This window comes from Akebia trifoliata, chromosome 12, assembly GCF_017979445.1.
Source record: "Akebia trifoliata isolate Shusen 1 chromosome 12, ASM1797944v1, whole genome shotgun sequence".
In the NCBI taxonomy this organism is placed as follows: Eukaryota; Viridiplantae; Streptophyta; class Magnoliopsida; order Ranunculales; family Lardizabalaceae; genus Akebia; species Akebia trifoliata.
Window position 1 is genome coordinate 10,149,765 of NC_141386.1, and position 26,760 is coordinate 10,176,524.

General features: G+C 36.0%; 1 long non-coding RNA gene across 3 annotated transcripts in view; it reads right to left on the bottom strand.

Annotated features, from left to right (window-relative positions):
• The window catches only part of LOC147388876 (uncharacterized), a 55,101-nt gene that overhangs the window by 18,404 nt on the left and 9,937 nt on the right, over positions 1 to 26,760 (bottom strand). For 2 of the 3 annotated variants that reach the window (XR_015170635.1, XR_015170636.1), the window contains one exon: positions 1 to 26,760. This exon is cut by the window's right edge. The exons of the other annotated variant lie outside the window; for it this stretch is intronic. This is a non-coding gene — a long non-coding RNA (uncharacterized LOC147388876). 3 annotated transcript variants of the gene reach the window in all.

Consider the following 26,760-nt stretch of genomic DNA (forward strand, 5'->3'; position numbering starts at 1 on the left):
TTTTCTCGGAACTATGCTCAGATACCGCCAAGGGTTTTCTTGGAATTATGCTCAGATGTAATCGAGGATTTTCTCGGAATTATGCTCAATTACCGTCGAGAGTTTTTTCGGAATTATACTCAGATGCTACCGAGGGTTTTCTTGGAATTTTGTTCAGATTCTACTAAGGGTTTTCTCGGAACTATGCTCAGATGCCGCCGAGGGTTTTCTAAGAACTATGCTCAGATGCCGCCAAGGGTTTTCTTAGAATTATGTTCAGATGCCGCCAAGGGTTTTCTCGGAACTATGCTCAGATACCGCCAAGGGTTTTCTTGGAATTATGCTCAGGTGCCACCGAGGGTTTTCTCGAAACTATGCTCAGTTACCGCTGAGGGTTCTCTTGGAATTATGCTCAGATGCCGCCAAGGATTTTCTCGGAAGTATACTCAGATGCCGCCGAGGATTTTCTCGGAACTATGCTCAGATACCGCCAAGGGTTTTCTTGGAATTATGCTCAGATGTAGTCGAGGATTTTCTCAGAATTATGCTCAGTTACCGCCGAGAGTTTTTTCGGAACTATACTCAGATGCCACCGAGGGTTTTCTCGGAATTATGCTCAGATGCCGCCGAGGATTTTCTCGGAATTATGCTCAATTTATATTCAAATTATGCTCAGATTTTACTCAGTTCCAACTTAAACTCTTAGATTTTAAATCAGACACTTGCACAGTTGCTACATCAGTCAAGGAGAATTTTCTAAAATTCAAGAATCTGACTCCGTCAGTGAGAGTTTGTGCTCAAAGACCTGACAATTTTTTAGTTTGGGGAGAGTTTTACCCTTAAGGATCCGAACACCTCGACGAATTGCTAAATCAGGCTGCAAAATAAACTGTCACTAGCTTTGGCATTCAGATATCGCACTATCTACCAAAATAGATTTGCTATCTAGTTTGCTTCAACCCTCTGCCAAAGAGGGGCATCTGTAGACACCTCATTTTTGCATCCGCCTGATTAATCAACTCGTCAACCCGATCGTAATGATTCCCAATGATGGATGTTATTTTCATTACTTTATTTTGTTACCAGATATGTTTCAGAAATCTGGATAAGGTATCTCGAACTGACAAAATGGTAGAATTCACGCTACGCTAGGAAACTATAACCCAAAAAGCTTAGAAATCATCATCTTGCAGATAAAAAGAAGTTTCACGATAAAAATTACTAAAAAATGATCAAATTACCAAAATAATCATAACATCAAAACAACCCTAGACCCTACGTTACGATTAGGACAACTCATTTCAAACACATAAAACAACTAATCGAAACTAAATAAATCATTTCGCCAATTTTAACAGAATTTAAAAACTTCATAAATGACACAAACCAATATTTCTATTGAATTTCTTACGAAAAATTGATTCTAAAACATCCTGGAACATAAAAAATCGACTTAAAACGCGAAAAGTCCTCTCCGGGGGCAAAACGGTAATTTCACAATTTTTATAATTAAAAATTTCGAAATTAATAAATAAAATATTAAATAATTAAAGTGAAACATTAATGAAATTAATTTAAAATTTTGAACCAAAGAAATCGATAAATCAGGCTCTCAAAAAAAATTATTAAGGGTTCGCAAGATACTTCTTTAAGGACCCCTCCATTTGGGGGTCTAAAGAATTAAAGATATAATAGATGGGGGGTCCTCCAAAAAATCAAAGTCAACCAAACAAGACTAAAGTCAAGATATTAAAGTCAATTAAATAAGACTAAGGTCAAAATTAAAGTCAATTAAGTAAGACTAAAGTCAAGATATTAAAGTCAATCAATTAAGACTAAAGTCAAAATCTTAAAGTCAATCAAATAAGACCAAAAGTCAAAATCCTAATAGAGTTCTAATTAAATAATAACTCTATTTAATAGAGTTCTAACTAAAATACAACTCTACCTAAAATAATTCTAATTAAAATACAACTCTACATAAAACAATTCTAACTAAAATACAACTCTAACTAAAAAATTTATAATCAAACACTAATTCTATCTAAATCAACCCTTAAAAAAATCTATAAATAGAGGTCCTCACACCCTATTTTCGTATAAAATAAAAAATCCTAAGAGAAGTAGGTTAAAAAGTCCCCCTATCCTCCCATAAACCCTAGTTTTTGAGTCCCAACTTCTTACCTAACACCCATACCTCAATTTTAGCTCAAAAAGCACCTAGAAATCCTTCAAAAACACCCCCAAAATCCATAAACAAATCCGAAGAATCCAGATCTAAGGAAGGGGTACCTCGCCTTAGAGATCAGAAATCAGATCCGGAGACAGACTGAAGCAAGGAATACTGAACAAGGAGCTGTCAGATCTGAGGGAACGATAAAGTTGTCTTCGGAAAGGTATAATTTATTAATGTTTTTACCAAGGTTTTTTTTAGCAATGTAATTTATTTGGAAAATTAGTAGAGACCGGCTTTGGTCGGGTGGGGTTGGTGCCTAACATCTTCCAACCCCGTAACGTGATCCCCGGACCCTTTTTTCTTTCATAGATTAGTAATGTTTGCCTTTCATAGAGTCAGTTTGGTTCCTAAATCTTAATAACTAGGTGACGACTCCCAAACCTCAAGGGTCAAAAGTGGATCCGCACACCCCGCGGATTGATGGCACTTTTAATAGAGAGTAGTTTTTTTAAGATGGCTCAAATTTTAATGAGATTCCGCATCTATCATGTAAAATCCCAAGTTTTTGATTCGTATCTTGAGGAAATAAATAGTGAAATTTTGAGAAAATTCTGAAAGTGGGACCTAGGATAAAATTGTAAGATTTTTTTGATCATTTTTCATAAAATCTGACCTCACCATTGGATTCAAAATTTTTGAAAAACATATTTTAGCATGTAAGTACACTCAAATGTGAGTCCGAATAGAAAAGTTATAAAATTTTTTATTTTCGAGTCGAACTAGGCAAAAATTATGACTTTTAGAGTAAGATTTTTTAAAATTTGATTACGCCATTGGGTCCGTAACGAAAAATTATAAAAAATAGACTATTTACCTGTCATTTTTGGAGCATAGAAAGTCGAATTATTGTAAAAAAAAATGGAAATGACATCAATTTTAAGGTCCCATCGGGTCGAAAAAGTGAACTTTTGTTAGAGAAATTTTTTTTAGAATCTAACTACACCATTAGATCTATAATGAAAAATTATATAAAATAGAGTATTCATTCGTCACTTTTGGTGTCCGGACGGTCAAGTTATTATCAAATAAAACAAAATATAAAATATCGATTTTATCCCAAAACTTATATAAATAATTTTTTAAAAAGAAATCACTATTCATCATCATTTAAAATCGTCCAAAACCATCCGTAAGGTTTTAATGAAAAAAATTTAGATTTGTCTCGACTTTCAACCTTAGATTCACTACAAACGGGTTATCGTCGACTTTCGACGTAGAAGGGAAAAACATTCGCGACATCAACCTCTATAAAATCCACTCAATTTATTTTTGTTTCCTCTTATCTTTCATCCCATTTCATCGAAAATTAGTTGTATGTGATACGGGGGTTTCGATTTTTAAACCTCAAATTTCATCTATTTTGAAGTTAAACTGTCTTCCGTCGTAGAAAGGGGAAAGGACGATGGTATTAAGATCTTCAAAATCATCGGGTCAGATTTAAAAATCAACTGCCTTGATATCCAATTCACCTCGATTTTTACATCGATCATCTCGATTTTCGTGTATGCGCTTCAATCCTATCGCACAGAAATTAGTAAATACTTAATTTCTATTGGTAACCGTAGATTATGAAAATTACATTTAGGATTTTTATCAAAAATTTGTAATAGGCTTAAAAAATGTTGAATTCTTTTTTTTATTTCAAATTCACACCCCGAACATTCATTTTTTATGTGTTTAATTGTATTTGATAACAAATTATACGAATATTTCATCGGGTTATTTCCACCAGTTGGATTTTGTATAATGCTCAGACCCCATTTTGATATAAGTTTTGTAAAGTTTCAATTTAAATGATAAAAATGAATTTTAAAGTATGAAAAAAATTGATATCGACTAATGAATATTTAAGTAAATGAATTCGAAAAATGAATGAGATGTTTGAAAATGTAAAAAGTACAAGAATCGAAAAAAGGGCAAAGGGGATGAAACGATAAAATGTAAGAATTACACTCGAGAGGTAATGTCTGTATTTTACATTATAATGTTGTGTGTAGGTTGGTGAACGGATATCTAAGGATAATGATATTGGTTGCATATTTATTTACTTTCTTAAGTGCGAGGTACAGTTTATGTTTCTGTTCTGTTATTTATTTTAGGTCACGTGGCTACAGTTGTATGGTAGGAAACTGTATATCTATTCTCAACTCTTAAATGTTAATTTCTTATTTATTTTCAAAAAAAGAAATGATATATATATATATATAATTATTTTGTGAACTGTTAAAGAGCTTACGAATACTTGAAGAGATAGTTTGTCATATCATTTGGAGTGATATACTATCTTGGGATATACAGTAAGGACAAACAAACTCATACGTGGTATGGGACGCGTATGAGAGTGGAATCACAATTAAAATTTGGGTTTATTCCTCTCTATATTTACCAGTGAACTTGTAATGTAAAGATTGTTATATACGAATGGGATTGTATATTTGGGAATCACTTACACGCCTGATAAGCATAGACGAAAATGATTAGTTAGTAATCATTAACAATTTATAGTAGTCGAACGTTTTAACACATAAAAAAAAGATCAATTACTTTCGGTCACGTCAAACGGTCAGCCTAAGCTAGATAAATGGTCCCACAAGTATGGTAAAGAACGACCAGCCACAAATCAGGAACTAATACTTTATTACGAAACATCATGTCCCAACTGGGAGCGATCCAGTCGTGAATCTCAACTCTCTAATTCTACTACTCCACCATTGTGTATTATGTATATGTTGCCTTATTTTGATATATAAAATGAAATCCATGTTTAATGTTTCCATTTGATCAATTAGATTTGTATAAAAAGAAAATATTTAGTTGCTAATCCCTAACTTATATACCAGTTAATCGTAATTTCTTCTGTAAAACTTTGCATATGTTAAAATGATTCAGTATGTTTATTCATTCATGTTAAGAGAAGTTATTGGTAAAAATTATTTGTTTTCCTATTGGGTAAGAATTATTACTCACCATTTCGTTATCCATTTTTTAGTTTCAAATCCAGAGCTTGACGAGACAAGTGTAGAACACAAGTAGGGACTATCTGGTAAGTTAGATAGATGACCAGAGTGTTACCTGGTGAGTATTGGGGCTATACCCCCTAATGGTGTTAGTTCTTTCAGGTAGTATTATGGGTATTGTATTAAGTGTTAAGACTTTTGCTAGAGTGAGAAATATTTGTATAATCATGCATTTTGTTTATCCTTTTGCATTCTGATCTATCGTACGTTATTAGATGTATATATGCTTCCGCTATTATTATATTATATATATATATATATATATATATATGCAGGATATTATGAATTTTATTTATTAGGTGGAACGTGTTGAATGCTTTGGAATACTAACATAAACAGAGGAAACCATGTCGAAATTTTAAAGTGCCACCTAGTGCCTTGAGATCTGACATGGGGCTTTGTGTTAGTTTGTCGGGGGGCATCACATATCGGGCCTTCGACTTTTTCACTGTCGTAGAAAAATACAACTTTGGTGTATATGGACTTCAAAGAGCATTATCTCTTAGAACATTGAATGGTGATAGGAACCTTTTACGAGTTGCGACGACTTTTTGGGATCCTACGTATCACGTGTTTCACTTTGGGTCAGTCACACTATGCCCAACACATAAAGATTTTTGTAGCCTCATTAGGATATTCACATCAGGACTGATAATCATACCGTCACTGTGAAACTGGTTTACAAAAGATCTTGCAAAAGGATTGGGGATAAAGGAAAAGAAAATAAAAAGCTTTATTGAAAACAAGTACTTGAATATGGCTATTCTTCTTGAAGATCATTGCACACCCATACGTGAGAATCCTTGGGACAGAATCACAAAGGAAAACCTAAAACTTCACCTTATGTTTGGTAGTGTTGATAAAGTTTTACCTGGTATCGTTCAGGATAAAGGAATTGTTACTATGTTTCTTTTTAGATGTGGCCAGACAACTTTGAGATATGGAAAATATTGTCCCTACAATACTCATTGAAATCTTTAATGGACTGTCAAACGTGCATACACAAGATGGGGTGAGATTTAGAAGAAGTTCAGAATACCTTAGGCAACGGGCCCACTAAATCGATCTCCCACTACGCAAAGAGCCATGGGCTGACAAGGGAGTTGAGCTATACTGTTGGCTGTCAAATATTCTTCCCATGTCTTTGGCAGCTGTCATAGTGCTTGACATGGAGTGTTGCATCATTCTGCAAATAGGGCCAGAAATAGCCTTGAGAAAGTACTTTATGTGCCAAAACCGTCCCTCTGAATGGTTTCCGCGGTCTCCCCTGTAGATTTCACTTAACACCTCTTTTGCTTCTTTCAGGGGTAAGTAATACAAGAGTGGCCCTCCCACAGACTTCATGTACAGAACCCCATGAAGGATAGCATACCTCTCTACTCGGCTCCTGACCCGTTTGGCCTCTTTTGGATCACTAGGTAACTCCCCCCTATTGTAGGAAGGCTAGGATTGGGTTCATCGACCCTTGTTCCCTTATGACTGCTACCATACTGGCCAACTCGGGCTTGTCTATATCTGGACACTCCTGATAGCCTAACGGTAATTCCCTCATATCTTGTCCAGCTAGCATCGAAGAGATGTAGGCTAGAGCATCTGCCTGCCTATTATTTGTTCAGGGTATATGCTCTACTTTTACTTCTTCCGCTCGATGCATAATGGATCTAATCTTCTCTAGGTAGAGCTGCATCCTAGGATCTCGAGCTTTAAACATCTCATTAATGTGATTTACTACTAACTACAAGTCACTATAGATTGTAGCCTCAGATACCCCCAGACCTGTTAAAGATTCGAGGCCGAGTAGCATTACCTTGTATTTCGCCTCGTTGTTCAACACCTTGAACCCTAATCTAACCACATTTTCTATCTTAACCCATCTAGGGTAATCAGTATTACTTCGACTCTTACCCCTTCAAAGTTGGATGACCTATCCACATAGGCCTTCTATCCTGAACCACCCTGCAACTCATGTTCACCGTCCACTTGTTCTAACTACTCTACTAGTAGATCTGCCTTCTCTTCCACTGGAAAATCTGCTAAGAAATCAGTTACTACTTTGCCTTTCAACGAGACTCTGGGTTTGAATTCAAGCCCAAACTCTGCCAACTATACAACCCATTTAGCCATTCCTCTTGATCCTTCCACTTTTCCCAATACAAACTTTAGAGAAAACTTCGTGATGACCTGCACCCGATGTGCCTGAAAGTACGGTCGTAGACATAATGTCGTATAAAGTAGGGCCAATCCCATTTTCTTGAGCCTTGAGTAACGAATTTCTGCATCTGTAAAAGTTTTGCTTAGAAAATATATGGGCTATTCTACGGCTACCCCGGTCCTAACTAAGACTAAGCTAAGTGCATGCTCCGACGTAGCTAAGTACAATCCCAACTCTTCTCTTACTTCTGGCTTTGAGAGTATGGGGGGTTTATCGAGGTATCTCTTGAATTTCGATAAGGCTCAATCACACTCTTCTGTCCATTCAAACTTGGAATTTTTCCACAATATCTAGTTCAAGGGTCTGCATTTATTAGAAGATCTGGCAATAAAACGGTTTAGGACAGTTACTCTCCTTATCAGCTTTTGAATTTGCTTTTGGGTCCTTGGGGAAGGCATTTCCAATAATGCTCTGATCTGATCTGAGTTGGTTTCAATCCCTCTCTTCGTAATTAGGTAACCCAGGAATTTCCTTGAAGTTAATGTGGAATTGCACTTCTCTGGGTTGAGTTTCATCCCCAGTTTCCTTATCTGAGAAAAAACTTCTTCCAAATCATAGACATGGTCTTCCTTCCTCTTGCTCTTGATTAGCAGGACGTCTATATACTTCCGCTATTCTGCCCAACAAGTCTCTAAAAAACTCTGTCACCAACCTTTGATAGGTAGCACCCGCATTCTTTAGGCCAAAGGGTATCACTCTATAGTAATAGAGCCCCTGCTCCGTAATGAATGTTGTCTTCTTCTAATCTACTGGACTGAGTTGTATCTGATTGTACATAAAGTAGTCGTCCATGAAGGACAACCTCTCGTGACCGGAAGTTACATCCACCAACTAGTTTATCCTTGGCATTGGAAAACTATCATTGGGACAGGCCTTATTTAAGTTTGTGAAATTAATGCAGACTCTAACCTTCCCATTCTTTTTTAGGCACTACAACAATGTTCGTTATCCATTCTGGGAATTGCACCTCCCTTATGAGCCTAGCCCTGATCAACCTGTTCACTTCTTCATTCACTGTCTCCTTGAACCGTGGTGCTAATCTCCTTGGTTTTTACTTGATAGGTTTGAAGGCTGACTCTACATTTAAGTGGTGGCAAATCACCTCCAAGATGATTCCTAGCATCTCTTCGATGGACCAAGCGAAAACATCTCAGTTCCTCCTCAAGCAGTCCATTAGCTCCTCTAACTCCAACCCAGTCCCTACTCCAATATATTTCCCTTCTTCCACATCTACCATCTGAATGCCTTCTAAGCATGGGGGCCCACCGACTTTGACCTCCCCCATTGTAATTGCTATTGCTGTCATTCGGTCTCGGACAATCCTTCCTTGTCTAAGGTACACACCTAGGCTGCCACTTGATCGTCCCCCACATCCCACATCCCATGTGGCGTGGGGAATCGAAGGACCTGGTAATATGTAAAAAGAACCACTTGCATCTCATATGTCCACCATCTCTCCATAATAGCTTTGTATGGTAAACTCGCCTCAACAACCACGAACCTAGTCATCAAGGTAGCTGATCTCACTTGTACCGACAATATTATTTCCCCCCAAGACTGATTGAATTTCCCATCAAACCCAATCAATGGTGCCCCTGCTGGGGTAAGAACATTCCTGCTAAGGTCCATCTTCAAGAAGGTAGATTAATAAACGGCTACGATGGATCCAACCACACTAATCTGAAATCGTTCCTAGCACTTCTTTCCTCGCGGCGATGTGGTACCTGCCAAAATCACTCTGACACTCAAGTTAAAGAAGCAAAGAAATAGCCCATAGTACTGATTAGATTCTAATCTTCCCCAAAAGATCCCTTTCAATAGTGTTTACTCTGCTATTTATCCCCCTAGCCCCCTATAGGGTTTCCCCCCTCTGTAGGGTTTAATAATGGGATCTCCACTAACTCTATAGAGTTGTTTACCTAATCAAGATCTTCTGGATCAATCATACTTATCTGCAGAGATCCTTTCTAGGATCTTTGGGATTGGCGTGCACACATCAATTTTACGATTTTCTTATGACCTGGCCTACCCTAATTGGCAAGCCTGGTCTGCCTTACTACTATGCTACTTTGCTAGTCAAACTAGGGAGGTCCCATCTCTGACCTACCCTGCTTGTAGGGCTGCATCCCATATACTGTTCCATGTCTGGTACCACTTAGCTGATTTGGACACGTGTACAGCTTGGATTAACACGCAATTATTTCCCTTTACAATAATCATTTCAATTATTAAAAAATCTTTATAATGCTTGGATTATTGATTTAAACATTATTTCGTGCAATATATGACCATTTCGAGCTATAATTCATTTATTTTTTGGCTTATTTGATGTCTTTGGGATGTTCGGATTGTTGATTTAAGTCTTTCTCACATAACATTTTATTATTTTGGTCATATATTTGTTCATTTTTAAAATCTTAATGTCTAGAATGCATTCCTTTTTATCAAAATATAAATAAAAAATCTTTTAAATTTTCAGAATAGATTATAAGAATTTTAAAGCTAAAAAAACTATAAGCCAATCCAACGATGCAAATGCAATAATCGAACATATGATTGTTTGATGGAATTGATTAGTGAAATAGCCGACAAAGATGCCAACTGATCACCCCAACAAGCATGGGATATGGATGTTCTGAAAAACATGTTCTGTGAGTGGATAAGAGAAGAGATGGATAAAGAAAAAAGAAGTTGTACAAGAAAAGGATAACGCTTCCACTTCTAAGACACCAAAAATTGATAAAAGTAAGATAATGATATCCAGGAAGAAAATAGAGCTTTAAACTCACACGACTTGAAAGAAATAAATCTTGGGATAATTGAAGAGTTGTCACCCATGTTCGTCAGTACTCCTTTAAACCAGCATAAAGAATTCGAGTACCTCAAGTTGCTACAAAAATATAAAGATGTTTTTACTTGGACTTACAAAGAAATGTCAGGACTTGACCCGAAGATCGTTGTTCATCAGTTCGCAGTTAAACACGGAGTTCACCCAATAAAATAGGCACAACGTCATTTTTGGCCAGAGTTGCTACCACAGATTGAGACATGAGTCAACAAGTTGATAGAAGCTAACTTCATCCGAGAAGTAAAGTATCCAACCTGGATTTCCAACATAGTTCTAGTAAGAAAGAACAATGGACAGATTCGAGTGTGTATAGATTTTCGTGACTTAAATAATACGTGTCTAAAAAATGATTTTTCGCTTCCAATCATAGAACTTATGGTTGATACGAATACAAAACATGAAGCTTTGTCTTTCATGGATGGATCTTCCAACTATAATCAAATTCGAATGTCATCAAAAGATGAGGAGCTCACCGCCTTCCTACCCCAAAGAGTATATATTATTACAAAGTTATGCCTTTTGGACTTAAGAATACTGGTGCCACTTACCAACGAGCTATGCAAAAGATCCTTGATGACATGCTACATGACAAGGTCAAATGTTATGTTGACGACCTAATAGTAAAGTCTAAGAAAATAGAAGATCACTTACAACATCTACGTGATATCTTCGACAAATTGTGATGGTATCAACTCAAGAAGAATCCATTAAAATGTGTTTTTAGAGTTACTTCAGGTAAATTTTTAAGATTTGTGGTTCGTTATCACGATATTAAAATCGATCGAAACAAGATTAAAGCCATCCAAAAGATGCCAGCACCAAAGAACATTCATGAACTCAAAAGTCTACAAGGCCAACTTACTTACATTCACAGATTCATTTCAAATTTAGTAAGACATTGTCATCCCTTCAGTCAATTGATAAAAAAAGATACATCATTTGAATGGGATGAAGCTTTTGAGAATGCTCTGAAAAGTATCAAGGAGTATCTTCTCAAGCCTCCTATTCTTTCTGTACCAATTCACGAGAAACCATTGATTTTCTATATTAGCACGCAAGAAATGTTACTAAGAGCATTGCTAGCTCAAGAAAATGATGAAGGAAAAGAAGTTGCACTTTACTACTTAAGTTAAACTCATGTTGGAGCTGAAGTAAATTATTCACCAATAGAAAAGACATGTTTAGCATTAATTTTTGCTACAAAGAAACTACGGCATTACATGTTATCAAACATTTGATTATGGCAACCCAAGCTTCGTCGCTCATCCAACAAACGATTGTCCCTAACCCTAAAGGTCAACCTTTGATTCCAAACGGATCGAAAGGTCAATACGAAGTAAGAAGCCATTATGGAGCTCCACAAGACTCAGTTCAGGCTATCCACACCTTTCATTCGGGAAAGAAGGTGGACAACAAGGTCCAACCTATTGACAAGGAAGAAAAAGTCCTAGAGGAGGACAAAGTTCAAAAAGAAGTCATAGAGTCTCCAAAAAAGAAGGAGAAAGATTTGAAAAATCCTCCCATCATTTTGCCAATTTCAAAAGCTCCATTTTCCCATCGTCTTAGAGATTCTAAAAAGGGTAAGCAGTTTGAGGGTGTCTTAGAAGTCTTCCAAAATGTGCATATCAATATCCCATTCATAGATGCCATTAAGTAGATACCTTCTTATGTAAAATTCCTAAAGGATTTGACCACAGCTAAAAGAAAAACATTGTTTCCTCGAGAAGCCATCATGGCAGCCCAAGTTTCGTTGCTCATCCAACAAATGGTTGCACCAAAATTTAAGGATCCTGAATGTCCAACAATTTCAATTCATATTACAAATCAAGTGGTCGAAAAATATCTCTTAGACTTAGGGGCCAGTGTGAACCTTTTACCATATTCAGTTTATAAATAATTAGGTTTAGGGGTTTTGAAACCCAACTATATCACGTTGAGTCTAGCCGATAGGTCCATAAAAATTTCAAAGGGTATAAGTGAAGACATGATAGTTAAAGTCAAAGATTTCTATTTTTTTGTTGACTTTGTTATCTTAAACACAGAGCCAGTCATCAATTAGAACAGTCATATTCCTATCATCTTAGGACGTCCATTCTTAACTACGTCTGACGCGGTCATTCATTGTAGAAATGGGATTATGACTTTAGCATTTGGACATATGAAAGTAAAACTGAACGTCTTCCACAATTTCTAATGAATTAATGTAGATGATGGTATGAAGGAAGTGAACATGATAGATACACTAGTCAATCAAACGTATCAAGAGTTAAGGTACTCTGATCCCCTAACGAAATGTTTGACTCACTTTGACCTTGACTTGGACATAGAAGAGTCTATATGCGAAATCAATGCTTTGCTTAAATCCGTTCCACTCTTAGATTCCGTACGGTGGCACGCAAAAGCTGAAAGTCTTCCTGTGTGCACATCCAATCTTGTTCCTTCCCATGTTGAGCCTCCAAAATTAGAACTCAAGTCGCTTCTAGAGACCTTGAGATATGCATTTCTTGGCAAGAATCAAACTTTCCCGTGATCATTTCTTCTCACCTCAATGAAGTTCAAGAGGGAAAGTAGTTAGGAGTATTAAGAAACATCAAGAAGTTATTGGTTGGAGCATAGCTAACATTAAGGGAATTAGTCCATCTGTGGTGATGCACCATATTCGTTTAGAGGATTTCGCTAAGCCTTCCTTAGAACCTCAGAGATAGCTAAATACTGTCATGAAAGACGTGGTTCAAATAGAAGTGATGAAATTGCTAGATGCGGGTATTATCTGTCCTATCTCTGACAGTCGTTAGATGAGTCTTATACAAGTAGTTCCTAGAAATCTGGTATCACTGTGGTAGTGAACCAAGACAATGAATTAATCCCCACTCGAGTTCAAAATGGATGGAGAGTGTGTATCGATTATATGAAACTCAACTCAATGACTCCCAAGAATCATTTCCCCTTACCTTTCATTAATCAAATGTTAAAGCGTCTAGTAGGACATTCTTACTATTGCTTCTTAGATGGTTATACCGGGTACAACCAGATACATGTTACTCCAATCGATCAAGAGAAAACAACTTTCACATGCCCCTTTGGAACTTTTGCATATCATCGCATGTCTTTTGGATTGTGCAATGCACCCGCAACTTTTCAACGGTGCATTATAAGTATATTTTTTAACATGCTAGAAAGATATCTCGAAGTGTTCATGGATGATTTTTCAATTTTTGGACCAAATTTTGAGGAATGTCTCCATCACTTGACTTTGGTCATTGTACGTTGCAAAGAGGTCAATCTAGTCCTCAATTGGGAAAAATACCATTTCATGGTAACATCGGGGATTGTGCTTTGACACATTATTTCTGCTAAGGGGATTGAGGTAGATAAGGCGAAGGTATGTCTAATCGAAAAATTACCACCACCTAGAACGGTCAAAGAAATTAGGTCATTCCTAGGCCTTGTGGGTTTCTATCATAGATTCATTAAAGATTTCAAGAAAATCTCGAAACCTTTATGTGAACTATTGGGAAAGAATGTTCCTTTCAACTTTTCAGAGTCATGTCTTTCTACGTTCAACAAGCTCAAGTCTAAGTTAACCTCGGCACCCATTATTCAACCTCTAAACTGGAGCATTCCATTCGAAGTTATGTGCGACGCTTCGGATTATGCAATAAACATTGTTTTGGGTCAACGAATCGAAAAACAACCTCATGTTATCCAATATGCTAGTAAAACCCTTAATAATGCTCAGCTTAACTACTCTAAAACAGAGAAGGAAATACTAGCAGTAGTCTATGCCATTGAAAAATTTCGTCCCTACCTCATAGGATCTAAAGTCATGATCTACATAGACCACGCAACATTGAAGTACCTTCTATCAAATAAAGATTCTAAAGCAAGGTTAATCCGTTGGATTCTACTTCTATAAGAGTTTGATCTCGAGATCTGAAACAAAAAAGGGGCAGAAAATGTCGTAGCTGATCACTTGTCTAGGATAGTTAACAAGCCATCCGAGGAGTCCTTACCCATCTCTGAATCCTTTCCCGATGAGTAACTTATGCAAATCTCTCAAACCAACGCTCCATGGTATGCGGACATTGTCAACTACCTAGTTACAGGTCAATTCCCAATCGAAATGACTAGCCAAGTGAAACTCCATCTTCTATCAAAAAGAAAATGGTATTTCTGGGATGAGCCATACTTATTTAAGTATTGTCCCGATCAAATCATTAGACGTTGTATTCCAACCTGTGAGCAAGTCAATATCCTAGAGTTTTACCATAATCATGCCTAGAGAAGGCATTTCAGTGATAAGAAGACCGCTATAAAAATCTTACAATGAGATTTTTTCTGGCTTAGTATTTTTCGTGATGCCCACGAGTTTAGCAAATTCTTTGATAGATGTCAGATATTAGAAAAAACTTCCAAAAGAAATGAAATGCCTCAAAATCCTATCCTAATCATCGAAATGTTTGACGTATGTGGTATAGACTTCATGGGACCATTTCCTATCTCCCAGGGCTACCAATACATCCTAGTTGTCATTGACTATGTGTCAAAATGGGTCGAAAATGTGGCATATAGAATTAACTATTACAAGGTTGTGATAAAATTCATCAAGGAGATAATTTTTCCAAGATTCGGTACTCCGCAAGCTATCATAAGTGATGGTGACTCGCATTTTTGCAACAAGATTTTTGCTGCGTTGATGAATAAATACCTCATAACGCATAAAGTTGCCACACCTTACAAGCCATAAACAAGTGGGTACGTGGAGATTTCTAATAGGGAAATAAAGACTATCTAAGAAAAAATAGTCAATCTTGCAAGGAAAGATTGGTCTTTGAGATTGAATGATTCACTCTGGGCCTATAGGACTACATTCAAGACACCCATAGGGATGTCTCCCTACCGGTTAGTTTTTGCCTGTCATTTCCCTGTAGAACTCGAGCATCGTGCATATTGGGCGATCAAGCGCTTCAACTTTGATTTTGATAAAGCCGGTGAGAAGCGAAAGTTACAACTAGACGAGTTATAAAAGGTTAGAAATAACTTGTATGATTATGCCAAAAGATACAAAGAACGTACCAAATTCTTTTACGATAAGCACATTCTTAGAAGAAATTTCATTCCCAATCAAAGAGTTTTGTTGTAGATAATAGACTCCATCTTCTTCCTGGAAAACTCAAGTCTCGATGGACTGGCTCATATATTATCCAAACAGTCTAACTCCTTGGTGTTGTTGAAGTTCTTCATCCTAAGGACGGATCCACTTTCAAAGTGAATGGCCAACGTCTCAAACATTTTCTCAAATATGTTCCACAGGAGGAAGTTCTTTTCCTCGATGACCCCGTCTATCAAAATTAACTATATTTTCGTCTAACTAAAGACGTTAAATTTAGCGCTTCTAGGAGGCAACCCATGCATTTCAAGGGACATTGTGTTAAATATCAACAGGACTGTAGGGTCTTTCTCAAGTGCGATCTAACCCACTTTATTTCATTTTGTCAATTTTACCTTTACATGTATATGTTGAAATATTGAAGACAATATAATATTTAAATTTGGGGGTGTATGGGTCGGATTTTCACTTATTATTTTCTTTTTTTATTTAAAAATAAATAAAAAAATAAAAAAATAAATTTCGGCGACTTTATTGTATTTTGCTCAAAATCTTAGCTTGTATCTTTAATACTTAGTTAAAAATATTTAATCAGTCTTTCATTGGAAGCTACGATCTGGAGTCCCTATTTGTGTTTCTCTTAGGCAAAAGTTAGAGTAAAGTTATCTTTTGATTTATAGTCACTTCTAATAAGCTTATCAAGAGTCTAGATTGTATTAATAGAGCCTATTACTTTCTTTCTACCTAGAGTTTAAAGAAAAACTAGGTTTGATGAACTTTGACTTCCTTGTTCAACTGGTTGGCTGATTAAAGGAAAAATAGAACTGGATTGTATACACCTTGTATAACAACCATTAAATTTGATTAAATGCCTTAAAAAGGACTGCCTACTTTTCTTAGAAAAAGAATGAAAAAGTAGTATAAAAAAAAGGAGACCTTTCAAAAAAAAATTAAAGATCCAAAAGTTTATGTAAAGTTTCAGCATGGTGAAAGCCATCAAGTGTAAAAATATGAGTATACTAGAATATCACAGATAAAACCTCTTAGAGGTATTAAAGTGAATGTCCACACTTCTCACTACCCTAGATAGGATGTTAAGTTTAGAATTAAACCCTAAGTTACTCCAGTTATTCTTGAGTAAGTAGAAGGTTGAAACTCATTCTAGGAAATCGAATCTCTTAAATTTCTGAGTTAGAACTATTATCGCTCAAAGGTCAATTTCAGTCTAAATTTTGTCATAGAGAAATAAAGCTTGAGACTCTATACCAAGCATTACTTCCAATTAATTGACAAAATCAAAAATAGACTTGTGCTTTTCAATATAAGTTTTGATTTTGACTATTTTTACTTCTTAGTTATTTTTAATTTTATGGGTATATTTTCTGCAAATCATCACGAGTCAAACTCGTCCACTAGGGGTAACCTAGAGGTTCAAGGGCTTCCAACATTCGCTAAATGCAGTCAAGGTGCCTGCGAAAGTGACAATTTTATTTTCTAGGGACTATGAAAAGGTAAGTTTGGGGGTGTGATGAGTGTCTCCAAACACTGAATTATACGCACATTTTTCAAACATTTATCTTGATTTTTATCCCTATTTATTCGTATTAAGGTAATAATCATGATAAGCCTCGAAACACCATGTTGCATGTTAATTAGGCTTAATTATACATAAATAAATTTATTTACTAGATAAATCTAATTATGTGTGTTTTTTGTGTAGAAAATCAACATTTTGGAATCAAAATCTCAAGGCAAAAGCATTTTGACCTACTTTCTAATACCCTAATCCTTAACTCATGTTCTCCTCTTTTGTCTTTTTGTGCAAAAAAACATGGAGGCTACTTTTAGACTCTTTTATACACATTTTTCTCTATAAATAGAGCATCAATCTATAGAGAAAGGGTCCTATCTTAGTTCTCTTATCCAAGACTCCTTTAATCTAAGGCTCTTAGCCTATTCTTTTATTTTTTATATTTTTATCTTCTAGTTATTTTCTTTTGGCTAAAAGTTTTGCAAGAAGTAGAAGAAGAAGAAGTTGTAAGTTTCTCCATGAAATGAAGAAAAGTTATTTCATCTATTATCTTTCCTTTCTTGCAATGACATTAGGCTAAGCTCCCCTCTATTGGAGAGTGGAAAAGCCTAGAGCAAGTTTTTGTGTTGTTTCTAATTCATATCTTTTATTTAAAATGTTTATGAGTTCTCTTTAAGCTTTCTTGCACCTTTTATTCTTAATATAAATACTTTATGCTTAGATTAGATCAAGATAAAGTATGCTTAAACTAGATAATTGGTAGTAGGAAGTTTTCAAAGAATTCTACTTTGTTTTTGTTCCTTCATTTGATTTCATTTACGAAACTTTCCGATCTAAGGAGCTAACACCAAGCCCTTACGATTGAGTTATAAAAAGGCTAGAGATTAGGAATTGCTTATCAACATGTTCTAGGTAGATCCACCTCCAATAGTGCTTTAATTTCATAAGTTTATTTCCTTTTAATTTTAATTTACTTTAATTCATTTTCTAGCAATTTTACATATTCTTATAAGTTCAAAAATACAAAGAAAAACAGTTTCCTTTTAGCTTAACTCTACTCCTCTTTTCTCTTGGATTCGATCCCTTACTTGCCCTACAAGTAAGGTAAAAGTAATATTAATCTTAACTCCAGTGAGACTAACAATGATAGTCTGATCAGAATTTTGGCGCTGCTGCCGAGGAAAGGTAAAGGTAGTTGTGATAAGTTTTGATTTAAAATTCATTTCTTTCTTTTTTATTTTATTTTATTTTTTCTTTTGGTTTCTTTCTGTAAGTTCAAGTGTTCCTTAGGTTTTAAGAGAGAAAAAAGAAGAAAAAACATTGAAAAAAGAAAAACAAAAAGTCATTCCCGTTTGTTTTTTCACCCTAAACAACAAAACTTAAACTGACTGTAATTTTCTGCTCCAATCTCCGATTAACTATTATAGTATATCGATTTGGGGTAGAACAAATTTTTTTACAAAATAAGACATTGTTAGCAAGATTTTGGCAAGTCAGATTCTGTTTTTGAGTTCGTTTACTATCATTTCTGCTAACATTTTTATTTTGCTCCTTGTAGGTGAACATTTTTTTTCTTTTCTTTCAATTTCTTTTAATCTTTAGTTATGTTTATTTTTTTTTATTTTAGAAACTCTTGTATAAGATTCCTTGTAATTTTTTTAATTATCCAAGAAGGCTTGGATTGTAATAGACTAAGGAAGGATGACCGGTGGACAATACCACGACTCCTTAGGTTCGGACTCCAAAATTGGAGTTGGTGGCCTAAGTCGACTCAAATTGTCTTCACCCTGTCTAGCACGGGAGGTAATCTCGCACCCACGTCTCTCTTTGCTAGTGGGTTACTCTTTGCCTTTGTGTGTTATTTTTCCAATTTGCTCTCACGTGGAATAGTTAATTAAGTAGTAAAGAGCACCCCTCTCCTAGGGATGGCATGATAAGATAAGGATTGGAAATCATTACCAATTCCTTACTCTAATTAGGATAATCAACTCACTAGTCATCCAATCAAATTAATTAAAATCAATTAGACTTGACTATAGGGCCCACGAGCTCAACAGAAGAAATTCCGCTTCAAGTTGTGCCAATTGTGCTTCTTGGTCACCTTTTATATCTAGTAAGATCTTGCCCTTTGAGGGGATAGACTCCGTCTATTCAAGAAAGAAAGGTGATTTAAGAGTGTCCTTGCTTATGCATTGTGCGTCATCTCCGATCTGAAAATCTGAATGATTCCAAATTGACTTCGTAGAATCGAGTTGGAAGGCTAGTTGCGTTATTTCTACCCAGTTAGGAGCTGTCTAACTTTAAGCAATCTATCTAGGTCCAGTCTTTTCTTTTCATGATTGTTTGATCGATTGTGTGATTTGCATGCTTGGTAGACGTTCACAGAACAACGTGTTAGAACCATTTGATCCTGAGATCGAACGTACCCTTAGTAGAATACGAAAGACACCATCAGTAGTTATGATAGATGATCGAGAGCAAAGTCTCAATGAGCTCTTCGGTCTAGCTTCCGCATCTCCTCCTATATGCATTGTGTTACCATTGAACAATGCACTTCAGTTTGAAATTAGGACTGCCACCATTAATATGCTCCCTAAGTTTCACGGTTTAGAGCGTGAACAACCTTACACCTACCTTAATCGATTCTTGACTATATGTCAAACTTTTAGAAATCAGAATCTAGATGAGAAGAGTATCAAGCTTATTCTGTTCCCGTTATCCCTGAAAGACCACGCAGTTGCGTGGTTGAACTCCCTAACACCCAATTCCATAGCCACTTGGAATATTCTATCCAAGAAATTTATGGCCAAATTATACCCCGTGGCCAACACTAAGAAAATGAAGAACTCCATTAGAAATTTTAGAGCCCGTCTTGATGATAAATTTTCCCAAACTTGGGAAAAATTCAATGATTCATTAGTCAATAGCCCACACCATGGCATTGACAAAGCACAGTTGGTACAAAATTTTTATAGAGGATTAACAATGAATCTATGTACCTTAGTTGAGTCAATGCATAAGGGTCAGTTCATGAACTAGACTCCCAACCAAGCATACGATTTCCTCGAAGAGTTAGTCAAGAGTGCTCAAAATTAGAGGACTTACCAAGAAGAGTTTGATAAAGATGATCCGATTAGGAAGACAGGTATGTATGAGATGAAAACAGATCCTGATATCAAAAATGTTATGTCTAGTTTAGTGAGTGGGATGAATAATCTCACGAAGAAGTTAGATGCCTTTACCATCTCAGCATCCAAACCTCACCTAGACCCTCGTACAATTTCGCAAGTGAGTGTCAAATCAAGTTCTTTGTGCGTCATATATGACGGCAACGACTATTTGGTCGAGTGTTATCCTACATTGCCTCAAATCAAAGTTGAACAAGCAAATACGATTAACGGCTATAGTGATTTAACTCTGAACTCTTTTAGCCAAACATATCACCCGGATAATAGGTTCTATCCTAATTTCTCGTATAGACATAACGAACATATTCAATCTAGTGCTCCGTCAGGTTACAATAGGAGTTTTCCTAGGCAATCTGGTTCTTCCACAAACCAAGCCATTGTTCCTCAAGTCTCTTATCAACTCCAACAATTTACAGATTGTAGAGCCATCATACCAGATCCCATTACTAGTTACCAACAGCCTGCCCAACAACAGTCGTCCTTAGAATCTATGATTACCGAGTTGATGAGGCAGCGATAACAGTTCATCCAAACTCAACCGCAAATCCATCAAAATCAAACTCAGATTAAACAGATCACTACGCAATCCATAGCTAAAATGGAAGTTCAGTTGGGGCAGTTAGCTATTTCCTTAAGTAGGAGAGAGAAAGGTCAATTTCCTAGTCAGACTATCCCTAACCCTAGAAGTCAACCTTTAATTCCAAATGGATCGAAAAGTCAATACGAAGTAGGAAGCCATTCTGGAGTTCCACAAGACTCAATCCAGGCTATCCACACCTTGCTTTCAGGAAAGAAGGTAGATAACAAGGTCCAACCTATTGACAAAGGAGAAAAAGTCATAAAGGAAGACAAAGTTCAAAAAGAAATCATAGAGTCTCCAAACGAGAAGGAGAAAGATTTGAAAAATATTCCTATCATTTTGCCAATTACGAAAGGTCAATTTTCCCATCGTCTTAGAGATTCTAAAAAGGGTAAGCAGTTTGAGAGTGTCTTAGATGTCTTCCAAAATGTGCATATCAATATCTCATTCCTAGATGCCATTAAGAAGATACCTTCTTATGCGAAATTCCTAAAGGATTTAATCGCAGTTAAAAGAAAAATATTGTTTCCTCGGGAAGCCATCATGGTAGTCCAAGCTTCCTCTTTCATCCAACAAATAATTGCACCAAAATTTAAGAATCCTAGATGTCCAACAATTTTCATTCATATTGAAAATCAAGTGGTCGAAAAATGTCTCTTAGATTTATGGACCAGTGTGAAACTTTTACCATATTCGATTTACAAACAGTTAGGTTTGAGGGTTTTAAAATCCATCGATATCACGTTGAGTCTAGTCGATAGGTCCATAAAAATTCCAAAGGGTATAGGTGAAGACGTGATAGTTAAAGTCAAAGATTTCTATTTCCCTACCGACTTTGTTGTCTTAGACACAGAGCCAGTCATCAATTCAAACAGTCATATTCCTATCATCTTAGGACGTCCATTCTTAGTCATGTCTGACGTAGTCATTCGTTGTAGAAACGGGATTATGACTTTAACATTTGGGGATATGAAAGTAAAACTGAATGTCTTCCACAATTTTCAAGGAATTGATGTAGATGATGGTATTGAGAAAGTGAACATGTTAGATATGCTAGTCAATCAAACGTATCAAGAGTTAAGGTACTCTGATCCCCTAACGAAATGTTTAGCTCAATTTGGCCTTAACTTGGACGTAAAAAAGTCTATAAGCGAAGTCAATGCTTTGCTTGAATCCGTTCCACTCTTAGATTTCGTACGGTGGCATGCAAAAGCTGCAAGTCTTCCTGTGCGCACATCCAATCTTGTTCCTTCCCATGTCGAGCCTCCAAAATTAGAACTCAAGACGCTACCAGAGACCTTGAGATATGCATTTCTTGGCAAGAATCAAACCTTGCCCATGATCATTTCTTTTCACCTCAATGAAGTTCAAACGGAAAAGTTATTAGAAGTACAAAGAGAACATCAAGAAGCTATTGGTTGCAGCATAGCTAACATCAAGGGAATTAGTTCATCTGTGGTGATGCACCATATTCGTTTAGAGGATTTTGCTAAGCATTCCTTAGAACCTCAAAGACGGCTAAATCCTGTCATGAAAGATGTGGTTCAGATGGAAGTGATGAAATTGCTAGATGCGGGTATTATCTATCCTATCTCTGACAGTCGTTAGGTGAGTCCTATACAAGTAGTTCCTAAGAAATCTAGTATCACTGTGGTAGTGAACCAAGACAACGAATTAATCCCCACTCAAGTCCAAAATGGATGGAAAGTGTGTATCGATTATAGAAAACTCAACTCGATGATTCCTAAGGATCATTTTCTCTTACCTTTCATTAATCAAATGTTAGAGCGTCTACCAAGACATTCTTACTATTGTTTCTTAGATAGTTATTCTGGGTACAATCAGATACTTGTTGTTCCAATCGATCAAGAGAAAACAATTTTCACCTGCCCCTTTAGAGCTTTTGCGTATCGTCTCATGCCTTTTGGATTTTGCAATGCACTCGCTAATTTTCAACAGTGCATGATAAGTATATTTTCGACATAATAGAAAGATATCTCGAAGTGTTCATAGATGATTTTTCAGTTTTTGGACCAAATTTTAAGGAATCTCCATCACTTGACTTTGGTCCTTCTACGTTGCAAAGAGGTCAATCTAGTCCTCAATTGGGAAAAATGTAATTTCATGGTAACATCGGGGATTGTGCTAGGGCACATTGCTTCTGCTAAGGGGATTGAGGTAGATAAGGCAAAGGTAGGAATAATCGAAAAATTACCACCTCCTAGAACGGTTAAAGAAATTGGGTCATTCCTAAGCCATGCGGATTTCTATTGTAAATTCATTAAAGATTTCGAGAAAATCTCGAAGCCTTTATGTGAGCTATTGGGAAATGATGTTCCTTTCGACTTTTTAGAGTCATGTCTCTCTGCGTTCAACAAGTTCAACTCCGAGTTAACCTCGACACCCATTATTCAACCTCCAAACTGGAGCATTCATTCAAAGTTATGTGCGACGCTTCAAATTATGCAATAGGCGTTATTTTGCGTCAACGAATCAAAAAACAACCTCATGTTATCCAATATGCTAGTAAAATTCTTAATGATACTCAGCTTAACTACTCTACAAAAGAGAAGGAAATGCTAGCAATGGTCTATGTTGTTGAAAAATTCCACCCCTACCTCATAGGATCTAAAGTCGTTATTTACACAGACCACATAGCATTGAAGTATCTTCTATCAAAGAAAAATGCTAAAGCAAGGTTAATCCGTTGGATTCTACTTCTACAAGAGTTTAATATCGAGATCCGAGACAAAAAAATGACAGAAAATGTCGTGGCTGATCACTTGTCTAGAATAGTTAACAAGCCATCCGGGGTGTCCTTACCCATCTCTAAATCCTTTCCCGATGAGCAACTTATGCAAATCTCTCAAGCCAACGCTCCATGGTATGCGGGCATTGTCAACTACCTAGTTCCAGGTCAATTCCCAATCGAAATGACTAGCTAAGAGAAACTCCGTCTTCTGTCAAAAATAAAATGGTATTTCTTAGATGAACCATACTTATTTAAGTATTGTCCCGATCAAATCATTAGACGTTGTGTTCCCACCTGTGAGTAAGTCAATATCTAAGAGTTTTGCCATAATCATGTCTACGGAGGGCACTTCAGTGGCAAGTAAACCGTTATGAAAACTTACAATGCGATTTTTTCTGGCCTAGTATTTTTCGTGATGCCCACGAGTTTAGCAAATCTTGCGATAGATGTCAGAGATTAGAAAAAATCTCCAAAAGAAATGAAATACCTCAAAATCCTATCATAATCATCGAAATTTTTGACATGTGAGGTATAGACTTCATGGGACCCTTTCCTATCTCCCAGGGTTACCAATACATCCTATTTACCGTTGACTATGTGTTAAAATGGATCGAAACTATGGTATATAGAACTAACGATCACAAGGTTGTGATAAAATTCATCAAGGGGACAACTTTTTCAAGATTCGGTACTCCGCAAGCTATCATAAGTAATGGTGGCTCGCATTTTTGTAATAAGATTTTTGCTTCGTTGATGAATAAATACCTCACAACGCATAGGGTTGTCACACCTTACCAGTCATAAAAAAGTGGGCAAGTGGAGATTTCTAATAGGGAAATAAAGACTATCTAAGAAAAAATAGTCAATCTTGCAAGGAAAGATTGGTCTTTGAGATTGAATGATTCACTCTGGGCCTATAGGACTACATTCAAGACACCCATAGGGATGTCTCCCTACCGATTAGTTTTTGCCTGTCATCTCCCTGTAGAACTCGAGCATCGTGCATATTGGGCGATCAAGCGCTTCAACTTTGATTTTGATAAAGCCGGTGAGAAGCGAAAGTTACAACTAGACGAGTTATAAAAGGTTAGAAATAACTTGTATGATTGTGCCAAAAGATACAAAGAACATACCAAATTCTTTTACGATAAGCACATTCTTAGAAGAAATTTCATTCCCAATCAAAAAGTTTTGTTGTATGATAATAGACTCCATTTTTTTCTAGGAAAACTCAAGTCTCGATGGACTGACCCATATATTATCGAAACAATCTACCCCCATGGTGTTGTTGAAGTCCTTAATCCTAAGGACGGATCCACTTTCAAAGTGAATGGCCAACGTCTCAAACATTTTCTCGAGTATGTTCTGCAAGAGGAAGTTCTTTTCCTCAATGACCTCGTCTATCAAAATTAACTATGTTTTCGTCGGCTAAAGACGTTAAACTTAGCACTTTTGGGAGGCAACCCATGCACTTTAAGGGACATTGTGTTAAATATCAACAGGACTGTAGGATCTTTCTTAGGTGCTATCTAACCAACTTTATTTTATTTTGTCAATTTTACCTTTGCATGTATATGTTGAAATATTGAGGACAATATAATGTTTAAGTTTGGAGGTGTATGGGTCGGATTTTCACTTATTATTTTCTTCTTTTATTTCAAAAAAAAATAAAAAATAAAAAAATAAATTTTGGCTACTTTGTTGTATTTTGCTCAAAATCTTAACTTGTGTCTTTAAGCACTTAGTTAAAAATATTTAATCAGTCTTTCATTGGAAGCTATGATCTGGAGTCCTTATTTATGTTTCTCTTAGGCAAAAGTTAGAGCAAAGTTATCTTTTGGTTTGTAGTAACTTTTAATAAGGTTACTAAGAGTCTAGACTGTATTAAGAGAGCTTGTTACCTTCTTTCTACCTAGAGTTTAAAGAAAAACTAGGTTTGATGAACTTTGACTTCCTTGTTCAATTGGTTGGTTGATTAGAAGAAAAATATAACTGGATTGTATACACCTTGTACAGCAACCATTAAATTAGACTGAGTACCTTGAAAAGGATTACCAACTTTTCTTAGAAAAAGAGTGAAGAAGTAATAAAAAAATGAGACCTTTCAAAAAAAAATTAAAGATGCAAAAGTTTATGTAAAGTTTCAATAGGGTAAAAGCCATCAAGTGTAAAAATATGAGTGTACTGGAATATCACAGATCAAGCCTTTTAGAGGTATTAAAGTGAATATCCACACTTCTCACTACCCTAGACAGGATGTTAAGTTTAGAATTAAACCCTAAGTTACTCTAGCTACTCTTGAATAGTTAGAAGGTTGAAACTCATTTTAGAAAATCAAATCTCTTAAATTTCTGAGTTAGAACTTCTATTGCTCAAATGTCAATTTAAGTCTAAATTTTTTCGTAGAGAAATAAGGGTTGAGACTCTATACCAAGCTTTACTTCCAATTGATTGACAAAACCAAAAATAGACTTGTGTTTTTCAATATAAGTTTTGATTTTAACTATTTTTACTTTTTAGTTGTTTTCAATTTTGTGAGTATATTTTTTGCAAATCTTCACGAGTCAACTCATCCACAAGGGGTAACCTACCTGTTCAAGGGCTTGCTGTATTCGCTAAATGCAGTCGAGGTGCTTGTGAAAGTAGTAGTTTTATTTTCTAGGGAATAGAAAAAGGTAAGTTTAGGGGTGTGATGAGTGTCTCCAAACACTCAATTATACGCACATTTTCCAAATATTTATCTTGATTTTTATTCCTATTTCTTCGTATTAAGGTAATAATAATGATAAGCCTCGAAACACCATGTTGCATGTTAATTAGGCCTAATTATACATAAATAAATTTATTTACTAGATAAATCTAGTTACGTGTGTTTCTTGTGCAGAAAATCAATATTTTGGAATCAAAAGCTCAAGGCAAAAGCATTTGGGCCCATTTTGGAATGCCCTAATTCTTAACTCACGTTTTCCACTTTTGTCTTTTTGTGCAAAAAAAAGTGGAGGCTACTTTTAGACTCTTCTACACACATTTTTCTTTATAAATAGAGCCTCAATCTTTATAGAAAGGGTCCTCTCTTGGTTCTCTTATCAAAGACTCCTTTAATTTAAGGCTCTTAGCCTATTCTTTTATTTTTTGTATTTTTATCTTCTAGTTATTTTCTTTTGGCTAAGAGTTTTGTAAGAAGTAGAAGAAGAAGAAGTTGTAAGTTTCTCCATAAAATGAAGAAAAGTTTTTTCATCTCTTATTTTTCCTTTCTTGCAATTACATTAGGCTAAGCTCCCTTCCATTGGAGAGTGGAAAAGCCTAG